The following is a 15,845-nucleotide window of genomic DNA, read 5'->3' as shown; positions in this document are numbered from 1 at the left end:
AACTGCATTGTGGAAAAGGCGGCAAATGTTTGCTTGTTCAAGTTAGACTCTTATTCATCTCCCAGCTGACTAAATCTGTGAAGATAAACATGGCATGACTTCCCCAGTCCAGAAATGACTACATATTGTCTTTGAATAAATATGGCAATATTATTGCTCCACACTTTCCTGGACACTGGCAGACTATGAAAACAAGCTGAAGTAACACCATAAGTCATACAGTCCCAGTTGTCATTAACCCAGGGAAAGGGAAGAATGAAGGATTCAGAAGTCAGCTTGATTTTAACCCTTTGAATTTTAATCTTTTTTTTCTAAACATGATTGACGTCTCCTAGGAGCTCCATATCCTTTCATAGATTAGGAAGCATTAAGTAGCTGCACTTTCCACTGGCTGATTCTAATCACATTCCTATAGATGAAGCAGGCTCCTCTGGACACCCACAGCTTCCAATTTATCTTTCAAAATGCAAACACTTTTGCAGATGAGATCATGTTGGGGACGGAGGAAAGAGGACTAGAATGGAAGATGAATCTTTGAAGCCACTAGCACCTGGTAGCACTTACTTTAAAAGCACTAGTACAAGCTGCCCTGAAGAAAAGGAGGGTGGGTATGGGAAAGGGAAGAAAAGAACATTATGTTTAAGAATTTTATTTTCATGCAGATGAGACCAGGCCATGATAATGATTCATACCCATCAAAGTCTTTCGTCAGATAGCTCATGAGAAAACCTGCCCTGCAAACCCCATTATGTGTGGGTAAGAAAATGGCTGGTAGCCTTACTCACTATCCTGAGACATCTATGGAAAGAACTTTACAGAAGACATGTCAGACATGGTGTTTCAGCACTGCAGAACTGAAATGTCTTTCATGGTAAAAGCACCACATCTGTCATGGTGATCAGCCCAAGAGCCACCTGGCTGAAAAAGTCATTTAAAAAGGTTTTCTCTGCTATTTTTGGGTTACAAAAGTGAAAATAGCTTTTTCTGTGGTAACCCTTTCCTTCAGTCCTTCCGATTTCATGGCCCCACATCCTGCCAGAACCAGGAAGCTTCCTGGCAAGCTAACTAAATTCTCACAGTGGCCAGGTTCTTAACCATCAATATGATGTTTTCTAACTCTCCCTTTTTATACAATGTCACATGGGCCACTTTGGAGAATAGATGAAAAGATGTAAATGCAACATACAGGGGGCAAGAAGTAACAGTAATGATGGCAGAAAACTCTCACCTTAATTGGACTGTGTCAACAAATGTTTTAAGCCCTAGGCTAAAGCAGTAATGGAGACCGTTATAGCAGAGACTGCTTCTCTGCTATAACACATGTAAAGTCTTGTCTGGTGGAACTTTTCTCAGTCTTTGACAAGTTGGTTTGCTTTTGCTTGAATCGTTTACACTTTGAGGAATTTTCTGTTCAATCTGCAGGTCAGATTTATCATATTTGAACCAGGCAGGCTGTTCCATGGGGTAGATCCATGCAAAGGCATTGTCTTCTCTGGATGAATTTAGTTTAGCTTTATTCTCTGAGGTATTGATTGTTCTGGACTTAACATGTTTTGAACCTCAGTGCCATGGTATTACACTAGCAACAGAAAGTGAATTAATTAGAACAAAAGTGATAGTGCTCAATCTGTTTCATTATCCAAGCTGAGTGAAATGCAAAGAATAATCAAGCAACATAAATGGCAAATGTTACTTAGTTTGGTTTTTTTTCTAGATTCTGCATCTCAGGTGTCACTGAGCACATGGTAACAAAGACTGGGATGTAGGGGATGATACAGATGGACCCAAGACTTATTTACTGCACACTATTCAAACACAGCTCTAAGGACAGAATTATTAATCTCCTTGTGGGCTTTTCTATAACACTTATCATTATAGTATCTGAGTGCTTCACACATATCAATTAATTTGCTTTCACACCACTTCTGTGAGATGAGAGGTTGATATTAACCCCATTTTGCAGATGGCTAATTGAGGCACTGAGGCCTGGTCTACACTACGCGTTTATACCGAATTTAGCAGCGTTAAACTGATTTAACCCTGCACCCATCCACACAGCGAAGCCCTTTATATCGATATAAAGGGCTCTTAAAATCGATTTCTGTACTCCTCCCCGACGAGGGGAGTAGCACTCAAATCAGTATTGCCATGTCGGATTAGGGTTAATGTGGCCGCAATTCGACGGTATTGGCCTCCGGGCGGTATCCCACAGTGCACCATTGTGACCTCTCTGGAAAGCCATCTGAACTCGGATGCATTGGCCAGGTAGACAGGAAAAGCCCCGCGAACTTTTGAATTTCATTTCCTGTTTGGCCAGCGTGGAGAGCTCACCAGCACAGGTGACAATGCAGTCTCCAGAGAATCGAAAAAGAGCACCAGCATGGACTGCACGGGAGGTACTGGATATGATCGCTGTATGGGGAAAGGATTCCGTGCTAACAGAACTGTGTTCCAAAAGACAAATTAAAAAAATTTGAAAAAATTTCCAAGGCCATGATGCAGAGAGGGCACACCAGGGACTCAGTACAGTGCCGTGTGAAAGTTAAGGAGCTCAGACAAGCCTACCAGAAAACCAAAGCACAAAAAAGAATCCTGGCACTTATAGACGAACAGAGATTTTTGCAGCATGCTGTGAAATCCCATCCCACAATGAGAAAGTGGGGTAAGTTCACACAGCTCATGCTGCTAGCAAAACCCTGTCTCTTCTATTGCCACTTTAGGATTCTTTGACTACAGATCCAGACTCTAACGGCGGCTCTCCTACAGAAAACCAAAGAAGCAAACGGAAGGTCCGGGGCAGGGCCAAAAACATGCCACTTTTACGCTGAGCTGCATGCAATTCTAGGGGGGTCCGCCACCACTACCCCACCCCAGTCCGTGGATTCCAAGGTGGGGGTGATAATCTCAGCCATGCCTGAGGATTCTGCAGATGGGGAAGATGAGGACGAGCTTGCAGAGAGCACACAGCACTCCGTTCTCCCCAACAGCCAGGAGCTTTTTCTCACCCTGACGGAATTATCCTCCCAGCCCTCCCAAGCCACTATCCCACACAATGAAGCCATGGAAGAGACCTCTGGTGAGTGTACCTTTGTAAATATAAAACATGGTTTAAAAGCAAGAGTTTTTTAATGATTAATTTGCCCTGAGGACTTGGGATGCATTCGCGGTCAGTACAGTTACTGGAAAAGTCTGTTAACATGTCTGAGGATGGAGTGGAAATCCTCCAGGGACATCTCCATGAAGCTCTCCTGGAGGTACTCCAAAAGCCTTTGCTGAAGGTTTCTGGGCAGGGCAGCCTTATTCTGTCCTCCATGGTAGGACACTTGACCACGCCATGCATGTAGCAAGTAATCTGGTATCATTGCATGACAAAGCCTAGCTGTGTATGGTCCCGGTGTTTGCTGGCATTCAAGCAACATCCGTTGTTTATCTCGCTGTGTTATCCTCAGGAAAGTGATATCATTCATAGTAACCTGGTTGAAATTCAGGAATTTAATTAAGGGGACAGAGATGGTTGGGCTGCTTGCCTGTGGCTTAAAAGAAATCCTTTCCTGCAGGTAGCCAAGCAGGGGGAAGATGGGAGGGTGATTGGCGCTGAGCTTTTTCGCGTTTGGCTAGCAGGGATCTTCCCTGCTACCAGCCATGTGGTGGGGGTGGGAGGGAGGTGTTTAGCTGTGATCTTCCATGATACCAGCCACGTGGTGGGGGGAGGGGTAAAGCGATCAGCCCAGAGAATTGGATGGGAGGGTGGTTTCTGCTGCTGTCCGTTAACAGGAAAGAAGCAGCACTCAATGGGCTTTGCTTGCTATTTGGGAAAGGAGGGCGCTGGATATATGAAGGCTGCAGAAGACGAAAGACAATGGCTTACCATGGCCTCATGCAAGCCGAATTCTGCTGCCCGGACCTGCGTCTGTGAGATCTCTAACACCAGAGCCACAAGCACTCAATATTAAGATGCAAAATGCGACCTTGTAGTGAAATCACATGTGCTATGTAAGGTGAATAGTGTTGTTCACAGTGAAAGAGTATAATCATTGTTCTGTAAAATGTATCTTTTTAAATACTTCTCTCCCTTTTCTCTCTCCCTCATGCAGCTGCAAATTTTTCAAGCCTCCCTATTCCGTCCCGAAGGCTATCTCAGATAAGGCGACGGAAAAAAAAGACACGAGATGAAATGTTCTCGGAAATCATGGAAGTGACCCGCAGTGAAAGAGCTCATCTGAATGAGTGGAAGGACGTGGTATCAAAGTACAGGAGAGATGCCAGTGGTCGTGAGGACAGGAGGGACGAACATGAGGAGAGGAGAGACGCTCGAGATGAGAGGAGAGATGCTCGAGATGAGAGGTGGCGGCAGAAAGATCAGCGGTGGCGGGATGCAACGCTGGGGCTGCTGCGTGATCAAACTGACATGCTCCGGCATATGGTGGAGCTTCAGGAATGGCAGCAGGATCTTAGAGTGCCACTGCAGTCCCTGTATAACCACCCTCGCCCCTCACCATGTTCCTTAGCCTCCTCACCCACCAGATGAGGAAGAACGCTTCGGGGGAGGCTCCGTGCACCCGCCCACTCCACCCCAGTGGACAGCCCAACCAAAAGGCTGTCATTATTATGAAAATTTTTAGTGGCCTTTTCCTTCCCTCCTATCCTCCTCCCAAACCCCACCCGGGCTACCTTATCAGTTCTCTCGCTCTTTTTATAATTAATTAAGAATACATGATTTTTAAATGAGAGTGACTTTATTTCCTTAGAAAGCAAGCTGTGTTCGAAGGGGGGGTGTGGCTTACAGGGAATGAGTCAATCAAGGGATGGTGGGTTTCATCAAGGAGAAACAAACACAACAGTCACACTGTACCCTGGCCAGTGATTAAACTGGTTTTCAAAGCTTCTCTAATGCGCACCGCTTCCTGGTGTGCTCTTCTAATCGCCCTGGTGTCTGGCTGCACGTAATCAGTGGCCAGGTGTTTTGCCTCAGCCTCCCACCCCACCATAAAGGTCTCCCCCTTACTCTCACAGAGATTGTGGAGCACACAGCAAGCAGCAATAACAATGGGGACATTGGTTTGGTTGAGGTCTGAGCGAGTCAGTAATGTGCGCCAGCATGCCTTTAAACAGCTAAATGCACATTCTACCACTATTCTGCACTTGCTCAGCCTGTAGTTGAACAGCTCCTGACTACTGTCCAGGCTGCCTGTGTATGGCTTCATGAGCCATGGCATCAAGGGGTAGGCTGGGTCCCCCAGGATAACTACAGGCATTTCAACATCCCCAACTGTTATTTTCTGGGCTGGGAAGTAACTCCCTTGCTGCAGCCATTTAAACAGAGTAGTGTTCCTGAAGACGCGAGCGTCATGAACCCTTCCCGGCCATCCCACGTGGATGTTAGTGAAACGTCCCTTGTGATCCACCAGTGCTTGCAGCACCATTGAAAAGTACCCCTTGTGGTTTATGTAGTGGGTGCCCTGGTGCTCCAGTGCCAAGATAGGGATATGGGTTCCGTCTATCGCCCCACCACAGTTAGGGAATCCCATTGCAGCAAAGCCATCCACATTGAGCTGCACATTTCCCAGAGTCACAACCTTTCATAGCAGCAGCTTAGTGATTGCTTTGGCTACTTGCATCACAGCAGCCCCCACAGTAGATTTGCCCACTCCAAATTGATTCCTGACTGACCGGTAGCTGTCTGCCGTTGCAAGCTTCCACAGGGCTATTGCCACTCGCTTCTCTCATCTTGGTATTCTGGCGTTTCAGGGCAGGGGAAAGCAAGTCACAAAGTTCCATGAAAGTGCCCTTACGCATGCGAAAGTTTTGCAGCCACTGGGAATCGTCCCACACCTGCAACACTATGCGGTCCCACCAGTCTGTGCTTGTTTCCCGGGCCCAAAATCGGCATTCAATGGCTAGAACCTGCCCCATTACCAGCAGGATCTCCAACACGCCGGGGCCCACAGTTTGAGAGAATTCTGTGTCCATGTCCTCATCACTCTCGTCGCCGCTCTGCCATAGCCGCCTCCTCGTCGCCTGGCTTTGCAGGTCCCGGTTCAGCATAGACTGCACAAGAATGCGCGAGGTCTTTAAAATGTCCATGATTGCTGTCTTGAGCTGAGCAGGGTCCACGCTTGCTGTGCTATGGCATCTGCACAGTTCACCCAGGAAAAAAGGCGCGAAACAGTTGTCTGCTGCTGCTTTCACGGAGGGAGGGGTGAGGCTGTACCCAGAAGCACCAGCGACAATGTCTTTTGCCCCTCAGGCACTGGTACCTCAACCCAGAATTCCAATGGGCGGGGGAGACTGTGGGAACTATGGGATAGATATGGGATAGCTACCCACAGTGCAACGCTCCGGAAATCGACGCTAGCCTCGGTACATGGACGCACACCACCGAATTACTGTGCTTAGTGTGGCCGCATGCACTCGACTTTATACAATCTGTTTTTAAAAACGGTTTCTGTAAAATCGGTATAATCCCGTAGTGTAGACATACCCTAAGAGTCAAGAGTATGCACTAATTTTACCAGCCACTGTCAGAAGACAGACTACTGAGCTAGATGGACCATTAGTCTGATCCAGTCTGGCCGTTCTTATGTTCTTAACTTCAGGTATCCAATTTCAGATGCCTAGGACCATTTTACGTGTTCAAAACACAGCTCCCATTGACTTCATTTTCAAATAAGTTCTTACCACTTCTGCGAATCAGCCCCTGGGATACCAAGTCAGGCACCCAGCAAATTAGGAACACACAACAGCTTTTATACAGGGAAATCATGACTCACCAATCTATTAGAATTCTTTGAGGGAGTCAATAAGCATATGGATCCAGTTGATATAGCACACTTGGATTTTCAGAAAGCCTTTGACAAGGTCCCTCACCAAAGGCACTTAAGGAAACTAAGTAATAATGGAATAAAAGAGAAGGAACTCAGTTGCCTCTGGGCTCAGATGCCTAGCAACCCAATGAGCTCATCTGTGCCCAATAAACCCTGACTAAGAGACTGCTCCATGATTGGTCAGAAGAGCCCACAGATCATCACTTAAGCCCTATAGCAACAGCACAGTGGCTGCTCAATATGTTCCATGCCCACAGCTGCACCAGACCTGCTTCCTATCCAGCCCTTGCGCCAGCCCTTGCCAGCTCTGCTTCAGCCTTAGTCCCTGCCTGCCTCTGAACTCCTGACTCCCAGTTCTGACCATTGGTTTGTCTCCTGACCATGGCTCTGGTTCTTCCCTCTGATTCTGCTCCGAACACTAAGTAGCACCACCTACACCTCAGTGTGTGACAGTTTGAGCAGCCCCTAGAACATAAATTGGGACTTTGGCAGAATGGTCCCAACAAGAGCCCAACCCAGCTTCTCAGATATTGTTGGGGTCCTACAGGAATTGTGGGCTCAGGTTGCCATGCTACATGAGCAGAATGTGGTCCTCCAGGCCCAGGTACAAGCCCAGGTACTGTCTGCTGTCCCAAGAACTCTGACATCCACTGTCCATGAGCCTAAGCTGCCCTTACCTGATCAATTTAACAGGGACTGTGCTAAGTTACATGGATTTCTTAACCAATGTCACCTCCAGTTTGTGTTGTGTTCACTGTCGTATGCCACAGACCAGTCAAAAGTGGGATTAGTACTTAGCCTGCTTGGGGGAGAGGCCTTGAAGTGGGTGTCCCTGTGTTAGCTGACTGGGAGGAGAGCTGTCTAACCTAGTGCTTAGAGCAGGCATCATGCCTAGTGGTTGGAGCAGGCATGAAGTCTAGTGGCTACAGTCAGAGCTGTAGTCACTAGTCAGGAGTCAAAGCCACGGGTCAAACCAGCAGGCAGGAACTGGATACCAGAGCCAAGGGTCAAATTGGGGGGCAGGAACTGGAGCTAGCAGAAAAACAGGCTGCCCTTCTGCTTCCTCTCTCTACCTTGGGGAAGTTGGTCTCCACCATGAGCCTTTTCTCACTGGTTGTAAGGACTCCACCTTCTCATTCTGCCAGCCAGTACCATCCAGCTGCCAGCAGAGTGGTGAATGGTAGTGAGTGCTTAGAGTTGTCCTTGGGGGAGACTTCTTTCTTCCTCTGCCAGGCTTTTGTGCATGTCTGGAGGCTCTGTCCCTTGGCCGGCAAAGAGGGATGCTGTTTGCCCCCAGACAATCAGGAGGGCACTGGTCCTGCCACTGTGGTGATTCTACCACCCAGTTCTCCCTCCTCCTTGTAAACCAGCCAATGATACCACTTGGGTGCAGGGGCACCCTCTCTGCATCGCTCTCAGCTGAGCAGATGGACCATGCTGCTCATAAAAGCCATCAGGTGGGGTCCACAGAGGAGAGGGTGGAAGTGATGTCACAGAGCCCAGGAGAGGGCCCATCTCAGGGGGAGACCACTCCTCCCTCTATTGCCCTATCCCTGCCTCCTCAAGCCATGATCATCACATTGCCCTTGCCAGCTGGCTCCATCCCTGCTGGCCAGCCTTCCAGTGACACCATGGAGGGCTGGGTACTGGTTACAGGGGGAAGTGCAGCACACATAAGTCACAGGCCCAGCACCTCCCCCTCGAGGGAAGTATGATATCTGCCAACGTTCCTTGATCTGGGCACCAAGTGCATTGTGGTGTCCCCTCTTCCTTCTCCCCTTTCCCAGTCTACTGCCTGGGACACTGACGCTGCTCTAGTTTGTGGGGAGCTTCCTGCCCATTCCGTCTGCCTAGTTGTAGATGGTGCCATGCTAGAGACTGCCAAGCTCAATAAGGTGACAGCCAGGGCCGAGCAGCTGGGGTCAGGGCTTTCCGGGGCACCCTCCCTGAATCAAGGTAAACATTCCTGGAGCAGCCCGGGGCTCTAGATCAATCAGTGTCCAAGCTGATGCTAAAGCTGCAGGGGCCAAGCCCATCGTGGCACCTGAGCCCAAGGTCATAGAGGGGCCCCCACACCTGCCAAATCAGTCCCTGTTCCTGGTGAGGTGGTTCCACACCCCAGCAGCTCAGCCACTGAAGACCCCAATCCCACTTCTGACCCCTCCCCTTTCACCTCCCCTGCTGTTGCCACCCTGAAACTGTCATCTTCCCTTTTGTTGGGGGGCGACCCTTGGACTGTGGTATTTGTATTCCCCTACCTCATTTCACTAGGGGCTGCTGTACTCCCTCTGCCACTCATTTCTGTGTCGGGGCCAAGAAGGATCCTGTGGTGTGGGTGATGTTGTGCTGGGTTCTGCTACCATTGAGAGAGGGCACAAATGCACCATCCGAAGGTTACAGGGCCACTTATGGGGTCCAGCTGGAGGACAAGTGGGAGTCCGTTGGCACAACTGAATCCATGGAGCTCTCAGCCCTTGCCATGCTGCTGTTTGAGCTGAACTGGTTTCTGGAAGACACACATGGCTCCAGGGGAAAGGTGAAGCTCACTCTCCAGCAGTGAAGAGACATTAATCTTGTCCTCCAGGCCACAAGGGCCTTGATGGGGTAAGGAAAAGAAACAAGCCTAACAGCAGGCTCAGAGCTACTGAGATTCCCTGTTTACCTTCGAGATCAACTATGAGTTGATGTGTGGCTCTGTGGGGCAGGTTGCACCCTGACCATGAAGATCCTCTGTCACAGTCACAGTAAAAATTGCCTCCCCCATGGAGTCCCCTGGGTAAGCACCAGCATTGTATATTGCTAATGCTGTTATACACATTGAAAAGGATTTTGGGAAGGGTTGAAGGTGTGAGTGTGGAGCAAGAGATTCCTTTGCAGGTTGCAAGAGGCCGAAGGGGGAGGAAGGGAGAAGGGAACAGGTTAGCTCGACGGTCCAGCTAGGTCCAAGGAATTGGCACCCAGTTTCAATCCTCAACATGGACTATAATGTCATAACAAAGGCCTTCTTGATGCAGCTGCAGTCCATGCTGATGGACATGATCCACTCTAACCAGACCTACACAGTCCCAAGCCAGACCACCTTCAATAACCTCTATCTGGTCTGGAACCTACTCCATTGAGCATATTAGGATGGTCTGTCACTTGACCTCCTCTCCCTGGGCCAGGATAAGGCATTTGACAGGGTGGATCACAGGTATTTCATTGGTACTCTGCAGGTGTTTGGTTTCAGATCTCAACCCCTCTTCCATACAGGTTCTGTACTCCTCTGAAGAGTGTCTGGTCAAGTGCATCTGGGCCTTGACTGAATCTGTCACCTTTGGTCAAGGGATATGTCAAGGCCAGTATGTCTGCCTGGTTGTGAAAATAGACAGGGCATGCAAAGACTCCTTTACAGTGCAGCTAGGTTGGCACGGAGCATGTTGGAGCACGCCTTTCTCCGCTGCCTCCAAGGGCTCTGATACGACTGGCAACTCTTTTATCTCCACCTAAGAGGTCTCTTCTGTGACCTCTCTTAGCTGCTGGTCTTTTACCAGGACCACTTCAGGACCTGTATGCCAGTCTCAGCGACCAGGTCCATAGTGGCTGCTGAGGGGAAGGACCTCCTCACAGAACCCCTGCTACACAAGCCCTATCTCTGTGTAGGTTTGTCCCCCTGGGTGTGCTGGAGGATGGTCCTGGCTGGTGCCTGAGATTCAGAGACCTCCTGGACTATAATCAGAACAACTGGGTGGACCACTTGGCCTGCTCATGAGGCTGTCCACCCTGTGTGTACCCTGTCATGTGCTCCAGGAAGTGAGGGCAGCCTTGCCTCCTGCTTCTCTCACTTTCCTTGAGTGGGTTATGCAGGAGGGTGCTCCCCACCCACCCTTCACCTCTGGCCCACAGGGACTTATCATTGGGAGTCTGCCCCACAAGCCTTGCTTGCCATCCCCAACATGCCATCTGAGCCAGCTGCATGACATTCAGCTGGTCTGCCTCTGTACTGTGCCCAGAGAACATCTGTAAATGCTCATGCTTCATACCATCCACATCCTTGCCCTTGTATCCTGCCCCAACACCAAGTGATGGTACCTATTGCCACCTGAGAAAGTTGATGAACCCCTGTATTCCATTCTGGTTCCACAATATTAATTGTTTTCTCCTCCGAAAGCCATGGGTGTATAGGTGGTGGTGTGCTTCATGAACTCCCCTGAGTGGCCCATATTATGCTGAGTTATTTGTTCAATATTGACTTCAATGGGGCTACTCAGCTACTTAAAGTTAAGTATAAGCTTAAGTGCTTTGCTGGATCAGGACCTTAACTTAGTGCCTCAGTTCCCCTTCTGAAAAATTGTGATGATAATACTTCCTTATCTCACAGAGTGTCGTGAAGACAAACTCATTAGTATTTGTGAAGCATTCAAATGTTGTGGTGATGATGGCTATGTAAGTAGCTAGATATAAGACAAATAACTCAGTATAGTGTCAATTGAATTACTCATACATTTAAAGCTAAGCACAGGCTTATGTGTATTGCTGGATTGGTGACTTTCTAAGGCGACAACACACTTATCAACTGGAATTATTTTACTTTTTTATGGAGGTGGTGGGATAGAAAAACCTATGAGTGTCAATGGAATGCTTTTGTTTTGATTGTTTGTTTTAATTCATTGGTAGTGTCCTATAGCATACATCTCCTTTAACAGGTAGGAAATCATTCTTTAAAAATGCTTACATTCTAAAGGAAAAGTATAATCCCATTGCCCAGAGAAGGCATGTTTTGTTACACCTCACGATAATAGTTATATAGGTAATGTTTTACTGGAAATATCAAAAGTATATGTGAAATCCAAACCCTCATAAGTTAAATAGCCATGCATTGAAATGATTTTTCCTTAAAATCTTTCTTTAGGTTGTGTGTTGGGCAATGATACAAATTCCCACTTAATGCTGCATGGATTATCAGACCTACTGAGTTGTGAGCTATCATGTATCCCACTAGTGCTTGTCTACATAGGATACAAGCCCTAATACGACTTACAGCAAATTAGCACCCTTCCTTAGTGGAGTGGAAGAGTGTGTGTTTCTGGAACAGCCCTGGTAACTTCATGCATGTAGTTTAGTTGAAGAAGACTGTATTGTGCCTGTATGTGTGCAGACAGAATGTAATTGTAGTGAAGAGAGGCAGTAGATGTAGTAGACTGGGCCTGGAGTGGATGTCAGTTAGATCCGGGTTTTAGTCCTGGCTCTGACCTCCTGTGTAATCTTTGCCTAGTCACTTCACCTTTCTGTTTCTGTTTCCCCAACCTCCCCTTTTCCATCTTGTCTATTTAATTTGTAAGGTCCTTGGGGCAGGGACTGCCTCTTACAATGTGTTTTTACAGTGCCTAGCACAATGAGTCCCCACTCTTGGTTAGGGCATCTATGAGCTTCGGTAACACAAATAATAATAATTGTGTTGCAAGAGAGGGGAGCTAAACCCATTAAAAATATAAAAGAACTCTAGACTAAATTCTGAGATTGATCCTCTTTATATTTCAAAAGGCTATTGAACAGTCTATACTTCAAACGACCCTTTATATCGTTTATATGCAGTGTTGTCAGGCTCTAAAAGGGTCTGGTTCTGGGATCCTCAGCCAAGAGACTGAAAGCTGGCTGTGCCATTAAGCCACATGGGACCCTGAATCTGATTGTGGCCTCTCAGTGCTACCATCATACTAATTAATAATAATGAAAAGATTATAATAATGGGGTAGGTAAAAGTAAAAATAACTAATAATGGAGATCTAATGCAAAAAAAACACAACTACTGCCAAAATAAATCATGTTTTCTTTGTTTTTTATGTTTTGACCTCACATTTTTTTCAGTTGTAAAACAGTTGCAAATTGGAAGGAGATAAGTCACATTTTGCCATCATCCAAATTCTTGTGAATACATACAATCTCTGATGCCACATTCAAAGCTTTGTAAAGCAAAAGTTAGTGGTTTCACACAGCTCCAGTGAAAGTGAAGAAAAAAGTGTAAGGCTCCTGGTGGAAGAGAAAGAAACTTGCTTCCTACTCCTATCCGCCACCCCATCTGGGAGATGAGGGGTCAAGGAATATGTCTCTTGCCAAGGTCTAGTCAATTTCTGCCATAAAGGAGGAATTATGTATATTACAGCATACATAATAAGTGAGTATTGTCCTATCAATTTGGGGATGTATAAGTAGCATATACAATATGCCCTTCTCAGTACATCTCAGTCTAAAACAAGAATGATATCTGCAGCATAGTTGTATGGTTTAGAGCCCCTAACGCCTATAAAATATGCTGACCGATCAAAAACAAAACTTTTCTCTTACAACTTTCCTCTCTAGTGATATGTTTATCTGTGTATTTTGCCAGTCCCTTGTATGATATGGGAACATACATATGAACTGTATATTTTATCAGCCAGTCTAAGCTTAGAATGATTGTGTTTCTCCAGCTTGTGGGAATTCCTGTCAGAGGAGGAGCCATCATAGCAATCAGAGGCACATCCCATAGCCTGGGAAAGAAATTTCATCTCTCACATGCTTTTCACTTCAATTTCATCAATACATTTGACATCAGGAAATGAAGTTTAGTGAACCTCAGTATTCATCCTCTGAAAAGCCACTCCCCATGTCAAAGCAATAACTCAAATGGAGACAATTTCAAAAGGTTCCTCACCAGAATTGCAATTGTTCTTGAAAGGTGAAAAATCCTAATCTACTTTACTAAAGTGCTCTGCAGATCTTTTTTATCTTCTTTTTTTAATCTGTAAGATTAAAATAACAAAAAGAAAAGAAAAGTAACTCGTCTTTTCAGAGAGGGAAAAAGGATCAGATCTTGATTATACTCCTGGCGGGGGAAAATAAAAAGATGTCCAGTGACAATTGAATGTTTTTTCTACTATTATAAAGACAAAGGTCCAATTTTTGCCATCAGTTATTCCTCCACCCCACTGACTGACTTGAAGAGAAGCGGCTATTGACTTCAGTGAAGTTGTACAAGTGAATCTGGCCCAACTTTTCAAAGCTATAGACACTTAAAAACCTCAAAAGACATTTACTAAAAATCAGCTTGTCAAAATGCACATCAAGAGCCAAACTCTGATAACATGACTCATGTTAATTGGCACTTCACTCTATAAGTAGTTCCACTGGGTCTGATATTTCATTGCTTTGAAAGCAGTCATTTATGCCTGTACAAAACGGGTGTAAAATGCTACCACTGGTGTAAGTGAGTGGGTAATTCTGACTGGTTAATGCTTTGCACCCACTTTCCACTAACTTTACTCAGGCACAAATTCTTGCATAACATGCAAGGTTGTGAAGAACCTGATCCAAAGAGTCTAGCAGTAAATTGCTTCTCAGTGCAAGTAAGGATATCAGAACAGGAACCCAAACGAACATGAATTTTGCATATGAAGGGATATGGGTGCCATTTTAATTTGAATTTATATTTACTTAAAGCATGCCATCTTCATCCCTCCCAAACAAATTGAGGTGAGGATTTTATTATAATTCAGCTGTAGAAATTCAACTGAGACTGAAACTTAACTTATGAAAACCTCCTCATGGAAGCATATTAAATACTTGACATTGGCTAGGCAGCTGGTGTGCTGTGCCGGCTGTATAGCATGCTAATAGAATACAACTGAGATCCAAAATTTGTGCATTACTATTCATACAGTTGAGTGAATTCCAGGCAAGCTGACCCCAGCACACCAGACTGCATAGATCAGTCAGGCTACCTGAGCAGCGTACTGTGGGATGATAGTGGGAGGGCTCTTTGCACCACTGGGGCTAGTAGGCCAGTGATTTCCATCTACATTGATACTGCTCTTGGCATGGTGAAGGACAAACCAGTGATTACCCTTGCTCAAAGCAAGTGTAATCCAAATATTGGCTGTAACATTTGTGTACAATTGGGAGCAAATTTGTGTGAACGTGGTATATTCCTAGTGTGCTAGGAAGACCTCGTGGTGGTGAGGTGCCACACTTCTCAAGTGTAGAAAAGGCCAGAGATTAAAGAGAGATATGATCCACCAATCAGTAGGCTGGCATATGTTGCTGGAACAATGCATGATTTTGGCTAGCATCAAACAATTTAATCTCAAACAAGTTTGATAGTGAGACGCAGGAACACATACACACTTCTAAATGCTTGTGGAATAAAATTATTTCTATAGCTGTATCTTGTACTGCTGCCAGGATTAAAACTGAAACTATTTCCTTTAGAAACTCCATCGTCCAAAGTTTGCTTCTTCCTTTCCCCCGGGCATGATAAACGGAGTGTCAGTGTTCAGACTAGGTAGGTCTACGCTGAAATTAAAAACCCACCACTGGCCCAAACCAGCTGACTAGGGCTTGCTGAGCTCAGGCTAAGGGGCTGTTTAACTGTGGTGTAGACTTTTGGGCTTGGGCTGAAGCCTGGATTCTTGGACCCTTAGCCTGAGCCCCATGAGCCTGAGTCAACTGGCATGGATGAGCCACAGGTGTCTAATTGCAGTGTAGATGTACCTAATGATATTCCACACAAATTATGCCTAAGGTTTGCTATACACACTGTATAGCATGTAACATCACCTGCAGTGTTCATATAGCCCTGCAATATCAGGTGCAACAGTGCATGGTAAAGAAGAAGGTTCAGCCCTGACTCTAAGTTTCCTGACTTCTGTTGATTGAAGCCATATCTTTAATACCACTTGGGGGGGGGCGCGGTGTGGGGGGATTTTGGTTGTGTTTTTTTTAATAACGATTATGTTTCCCTTTTGATTACAGGGTAATGAGTAATATTTCAGTCACTTATATTCTAAAAGCTGTGTGTTCATGAAACAAGTGCACTCTGACTGCTCCATAAATTCCCTTTTTAGGCTTTCATTTGGTCAGATTCACAAAAGCTTAATGTCAGATTATTATTTCTGGCATTCAGTCATCAGCAAATAACATTTTACCTTAAGATGTGATTCTAAGATACTAAACACCAGAAATAATTGATCATCATGACATTCCTTTGTGAATTTCAACTTTCAT

The 15,845-nt window shown here is 46.0% G+C and overlaps 2 long non-coding RNA genes across 2 annotated transcripts; one reads left to right on the top strand and one right to left on the bottom strand.

Moving 5' to 3' along the window:
* Positions 1–295: 295 nt before the first annotated feature.
* LOC120399320 lies at positions 296–6,869 on the bottom strand. The gene is made up of 3 exons (XR_005595089.1): positions 6,771–6,869; positions 1,229–1,579; positions 296–589 (listed from the first exon to the last, which is right to left on the bottom strand). It is a non-coding gene; the product is annotated as an uncharacterized LOC120399320 (long non-coding RNA).
* A 1,535-nt stretch (positions 6,870–8,404) lies between these two features.
* On the top strand, positions 8,405–13,552 carry LOC120399277. The gene is made up of 3 exons (XR_005595064.1): positions 8,405–9,600; positions 12,672–12,978; positions 13,274–13,552. It is a non-coding gene; the product is annotated as an uncharacterized LOC120399277 (long non-coding RNA).
* Positions 13,553–15,845: the final 2,293 nt, after the last annotated feature.

Source organism: Mauremys reevesii, linkage group 2 (assembly GCF_016161935.1).
Source record: "Mauremys reevesii isolate NIE-2019 linkage group 2, ASM1616193v1, whole genome shotgun sequence".
Taxonomy (NCBI): domain Eukaryota; kingdom Metazoa; phylum Chordata; order Testudines; family Geoemydidae; genus Mauremys; species Mauremys reevesii.
The sequence above is the reverse complement of the archived record's forward strand: the minus strand, read 5'-3'. Positions and strand labels throughout refer to the sequence as shown.